Raw genomic sequence first — 6,000 nt, 5'->3', positions numbered from 1 at the left:
ACCAGCTGCAAACTGCTGCAATGATTAACCCTTATGTGTTGTAGATGTAACATCGAGTCATGGTAATAAAGCTTTCACTGCATAACGGATCTCTTGCTTTGTAAATTGTTGCTCTTATCAGCTGCACTGGAGGATGTTATCCCTTTCCTGTGAAGCATGACTGCTGTGTTGTTCACTGGAAAGGAGACCAGATCTGTAGACTCGGTGATATTTATTCAATTGCTTTGAGAACAATACAGAGAATAAATACACTTTGTTTAAGCTAAAAATGCAGTGTGTGGAAACAAAAAACCCCATGAAATACTCATACATATGAAACAATATATTAATTAAAATCCAGAACGCCTGTAGCAGATTTGAATCTGGGAATGCCAGATTTGCTGTAACAGACAACTGTGTTGTTCTGTTGAGTCCAGGCTCCCGTTTGTGGAAGTAATTTATACCCAACATTTTGTAAAAATGCAAACTTCCAGCCTGGAAGAGTTAACTGGGCAATTACAGAGTTTTGCTGTTTGGCTGGAAACAGACTCTTTGTAGCGATCAGCACTCACATCCCCAAAATATAATCAGTGTAAGTCTTATTTTGTTATGCACCCCAAACACCAGACCCAGTTCTTTGCTGTCCTATTTGCCCAAGCCAAGGGGAGTTCTGAGTGTGTCTCAGCTAAAATCCAAACCGCAGGCCCGTGAGCAAGGCCCTGCTTCCTCAGAAACGGGATGCCTTTTATCCCAGCGTGCTTCCCACCTTCCAGCCCTTCCCTTGCCAAATCTGTGGCCACATCAAGGCTGTGAAAGCAAAGGTGACCTCAATGTAAGCCCCGGTATGATACGATATTATCTGCTTTAGTCTGCACAGAGCCAGAAACACTGTCTGAGAGGTGGAGGCTGTGTGTGTCACGAGGGCTGTCACTGCCCACAGTCACTGTTTCAAGAGGGGCTTTCCAACATCCCAAGAGCCAAGAGCAATGAAAGGGATTTGTTCAATGTATCCACCCATCAAAGCAGCAGCTCTGTGTGGTTTAGAGGCACAGGATTGTGGTCCTTGCTATTGCTCTGTCTCTCTGAAGCTCAGAGGTTGGACAGACCAAGAGCATTGCAGGGCTCTGTCCACAGCTCCCAGGGACTGTTTGTAGGTTTTACACACAACCTTTTTCAAAGGATAAAACCAGCTTCTGGGTTCAGGAATTAAGCAAAAAAAAAAAAAAATCCCTTTGGTATAAACGGTGGGAAAAATAAATTCAATTTAAGGAAACAAAAACTGTTTTCCCTAAAAATGTGAGGTCTTAAGAGCTTTGGGAGGGGATATTGTGAAAGACTGTTGTGAATACACTGTTTGGGAGTGTAGTACACTAATGTCACTCAGTGCAGATTGAGAAAGGGTATTGGAAAACTTTTTCAGCTGAGGAGTGACAACTAGGAGGGAGGCTGTATTGACAATGGGTTTCCTTGCAAGCTTCCCAGGTGTTCAGAGGGAGCAAGTTAGAGCCCTTTGATAAGAAGTAAATTAACACCTCTCTGTGGTCCATGACTCATCCCTTTTTCCACACCTTTCAATCACATTGTTTCAGCCTGCCCCAAAGAAGCAGGGGAGGATCTGCAGGAGCAGTGCTTGGGCTGGCCTGGCCAGGGGCTGCACCAGGTATTTCTTATTTCTTACCAAGGAAAAAGCTGCTCTGGACTAATGATGCTTTGCTGGTTTGTATCTGGATTCATCTGCTTGAAAAACAGCACAGATAGTTTTACTGCAGAAGTTAGGATAGACAGGATTGTTTTTCACTTGTGAGCACAGGGAGCATTTTCCCACAGGGACAGCAGATGAAAGGAATGAGTTTATTCCTCTTTCCCCAATGCCACCTCCATAGGCACATCAGTGCTGTTATTTTAACACCAACAGCTGTAATTAAAAAAAAAAAATTACCAAGACCTCTGTGAGTCCTGCTACAGCAAATATACATAAAAAGACAGTGACAAAATATTTAAACTCCAAAACTGGCAGGAACACAGAGAGGTAGTAACTTCACTTACTCCCTCATCGAGCCCAGCAGCTCCTGTTTTTCTCTGAGTAGCAGCTGTGGTCTCCCAGGTGGAGGTTGTTGGCCTCTGAATGGAGCAGAAGTTGCCTGTTCCCTCTTTAGTAGGGTGGGGAAGGGTCTTTTGGTGATGGTATCTTGTGTCCTGCCTGGCTCCTGCAGGTGTGAGAGACTGGTGAGGAGGAGGAGGTGGCAGTAGGTTCCAGGTGCTGTGGGACTGTGTCCTGTCCTGGGGCTCTGCCTTTGGAAGCTGGAGAGGCCCTGTGTGCCCTTTCACATCTCATCCCTCCTCTGGCTGCCACTCCTGTTTCCAAGGTACTGTTGTCTTGATATTTGGTTCCTCAAAGGGGAGGGAGAAGCAACAAATTTACTGAAATTATCTTGATGTTATTTTGTTCTCTTGTGGGGTTTCTTGTGTGAAGGGTGTATCTCCTCTATTAACTCCCATTAATATCAAACATCTACTATCCTATTAATAGGATTTGCATATGGAAAGGAAGAGGATTGACCTTTAAATTCATTAAATAAAGCAAATTAAAAAAAATAATTTTAGTTAAAAGCATTAGTGTGATGAAAAATAGAAGAACAAATACCTAGACATCAGTATCTGGGCTTTCATTAACACTAACGAGCAAATTATTGCAAGGGAAGATTTGCATCATTGGAATACGTATTCCAGCCTCCATACTGATATATGTGATGCAGGGTTATCTTTGTATGGCTCCTCTTTCAGAATATATTTTCTTTTTATAAAATAGCCTCTTTTTAACTCCCATTGGGGATCTCCTTATAAATGAGGAACTGGTCCTCAAGGGACTGGCCTGGCTAGAAAAGTGTGTTATTAGGAAAAAAAAAGTGCATATTAGAATACTAAGCAATATAATTAGCTCATTTCTTTGGTTTTTTAGAAAATCTTAAAAAAAAAAGTATAGCCAAGTTTAATTAAACATATTCTCTGGATGTTTGAATTGTGTAAGAATTAGAAAATCCTGTTGTATTTTAGAGGGATTAATTGCATCAATTTAAGGTTCTTGCTCTAATCTCCAATATGCAGTCAGGTATCATTGCTGCTCTTGCAAAGCAGGTACAGTGCTGCAAATAAGTGATGTTTGCCCACAAATCTGGGGCCACAAGCTGCCCCTTGGGTGGACATTCTCAGCCCTTGAGTGGCAATTAATGTATTCATCTTCTAATCTTTTAGACAGGAAAAAACATAGGTTCTCTATAGCAAAACTGGCTAAGTCTGCAGATTCAAAATATTATCATTCCTAATGATAAATATTGATTTACACGTGTTGAAAAGCTTCTGTTGCCTTCACAGCAAGGAGTCTAAAATATAATTAGATTAGTAGTGTTTCTGCCACCAAATCACTTTTTGAGGCTGATTCTTGAGACACTGATGTTCAGAGGTCTCAAGATCTCCAGCATTGCTTTGCTCTTAGGTCTTAACCCATCTGTGTCTCAGCTTTCCAAAATACAGCCCTTTGTAAAGTACTTTGAGATACTTGAATCAAACTTGCTGCCTGTCCAAAGTAGTATTAATCAGTATTTTGTGCTATTTTGTTATGCAGCTCAGTCTATAAAACCAGCTATTTATTCTGATCCTGTTCTATCTCAGGCCCCCACAAGTGGGAAGAGGTGAAATGTTTCAGGTTATTTTGCTCAGAGCTCAGCTGATGTCATCTGCTGAATACAGCTCTAAACATCTGAAGCTGGTGAAATTAAATAAAGTGTGAGCATCCTTTAGTCTGGAGCTCTTTGCCTTTAAAACAATTACTCATGGTAACCTTAACAATGGTATATTAAGAAAAAAAATTCTCATAAAAGAATGTGGTGTTAGGATGGAGCTCTGCCTGATATTAGAACAATTATGGAGCAGATGCATCCACTCCGAACAAAGTGACCTTTTCATCAAGTTACAAAACATTAAAGGTTAAAGAATTTTGAAAGGAAGTTAATACTTTTAAAACATTAGAAAAAATTGCCATTCTTTCAGGACCTGACCAAAATCAGTGGGGAAACTATGAGATGACTGTTTAGGCACATCCAGTCATAATTTAAGCAACTCTTATTACAGAAGGATATTAGCTATTTTACATCGTCTGTTTTGTTTTACAATTAGAGGTGCTTTTTCAGAGAAGAAATGAGATTTGATAGGAATAAACACCCAATGACAGAAACCTGCTCTAAAGCTTGGCTAATTGCAATTTTAAAGTCGCATTTCTTCCTCTCCATTGTGTACAGAGGAGAACAAAGAGAGGGAATCAATGGTGGTGTCAGATTTTCTTAGTTTCCACGTTTCACCTGACCCGGGCGGTGCAAACCCCGGTGACCAGCCGGGGAGCAAAGCGCTGCGGCTCCTGCCCCGCGCTGCCCCCGCACACGGCGGGGAAGCGGCTCCTGCTCGCCCAGGGCCGCCCGGGAGAGGACAAGTGCCCGGGACCACCTCCGGGGTGCGGGACAGGAGCGGGGCGGCCGTCGTCCTCTCGGGGCTCGGGGCCTGCTTGGTGTATGCCCGGACAGCGGATCTCTGACATTTCCATTAATTTTTCCCGGCCAAGGGGTGAGGGTGGGGGATGCCGGGTGCCGCACACGTTGTTGGACCCCGCACACGGCCCCGCAGCGCCCGGGCCCCGCGCTCTCCCTGCGCTATAAATTCAGTGCAGCCCTCCCCGAGCAGCAGCCGCCGGGCACGCGGGGAGCGGGGATTTGGGATTTACGGCCCGGCGGCCCCGCCGAGGCTGTTTTTGTGTCTGTGTCCTGGCGGCCCCGCTGCGGGGTCAGAGCGCGGGGGAGGAGGAGGAGGAGGAGGACGAGACGGGCCGGGGCTCAGGGAGCCAGTCGCTCTCCTCGGCCCCGTGCGCGTCCTCGCGGGGGCACCGAGCTCCGTCCGTTCTTTGGGGGCGGCGGGGGCGGCTGTAGCTTTTCCCTTCCCTCGGTGGTCAGTGGGGCCCGGAGCGGGTCAAGGTGCGCTACCGGCAAATGGGCTACTTCTTAAAGATAAACTTCCACGTCTTAGTGCAAGCGCTATGTGCCAAACGCTAAAGACCCGCCTGGGAAGGAAGTTTCTGTGAAAAGAAAGGAGGTTTTTGCTCGAAATTAAGCTTTATCAACTTCCCACTTCAAGTATTTTTTCTTTTTTTTTTTTTTAAGTGTATCTGTGCACAACAAAATCTTCATTGCGTTCAGTCACAGGCGGTCAGCAGAGAAGCAGCCGTGCCAGCTGTGCGATGGGAACTTTGAGGCGATGCGAGGAATAAGAGGGGAATCCCTTCCCCTTCTCCGGGATCCTCCAAATGCCTTTCAAATTAGCCAGCCCTGAGGATCATTGCCAGGCTCCACAAAGGCGTTCCCAAAGCCTGCAGCCAGTAAAACTTTGTGTAGGTAAAATTAGCTAAAGCCCTTCTGCTGAGACAACAGCCTTTGTTGTCACATGTGGTAGAGTTCCAGGATTTGTAACTATTTTTCATAAAAGGTTTTCCTGCTGCCCCAGTGAATGCATTACGCTACAGTAGCTCTGAATGGTATCGCTTATTTCCTTCAAAGCAGCGGCCGCTTGTTTCTTCAGAGACCTCAAGTCCTTTCAAGGGCTTCAAGGGGGGCAGAAAAATGTGATAGCTGAGGGGGGACTGAATCGCGCCGATAGATCTCATTTTAGCGGCATCATCGCCACAGGGCGCGGCCCCCGGGAGCGCGGCGGGTGCCGGGGCGGGCGCTGGCCGGGCCGAGAGGGGCTCAGCCCGAGGGAAAGCCCAGCTGGAACGAGGGAGAGCCGGGACAGCTCGGTGGCCGAGGGGGAAGGCAGAGTCGCGGGGACGCGCCGGGGACGGCTCTCCGTGGGGTGGGCAGCAGCGGCGGCATCATCCCGCAGAGCCGCGGCCGGGCCGAGTTTAACTGGGGACTTGTTGGCACCCGGAGGGGCGGGGGGGCTTCGCCTCGGCGGGGCCCCGCGGGAGAGGAGCCGCTGCCG

This window comes from Manacus candei, unplaced genomic scaffold (genome assembly GCF_025592945.1).
Source record: "Manacus candei isolate 608988 ecotype Guabito, Panama unplaced genomic scaffold, ASM2559294v1 h1tg000065l, whole genome shotgun sequence".
Classification (NCBI taxonomy): Eukaryota; Metazoa; Chordata; class Aves; order Passeriformes; family Pipridae; genus Manacus; species Manacus candei.
This window is presented reverse-complemented; position numbering follows the sequence as displayed.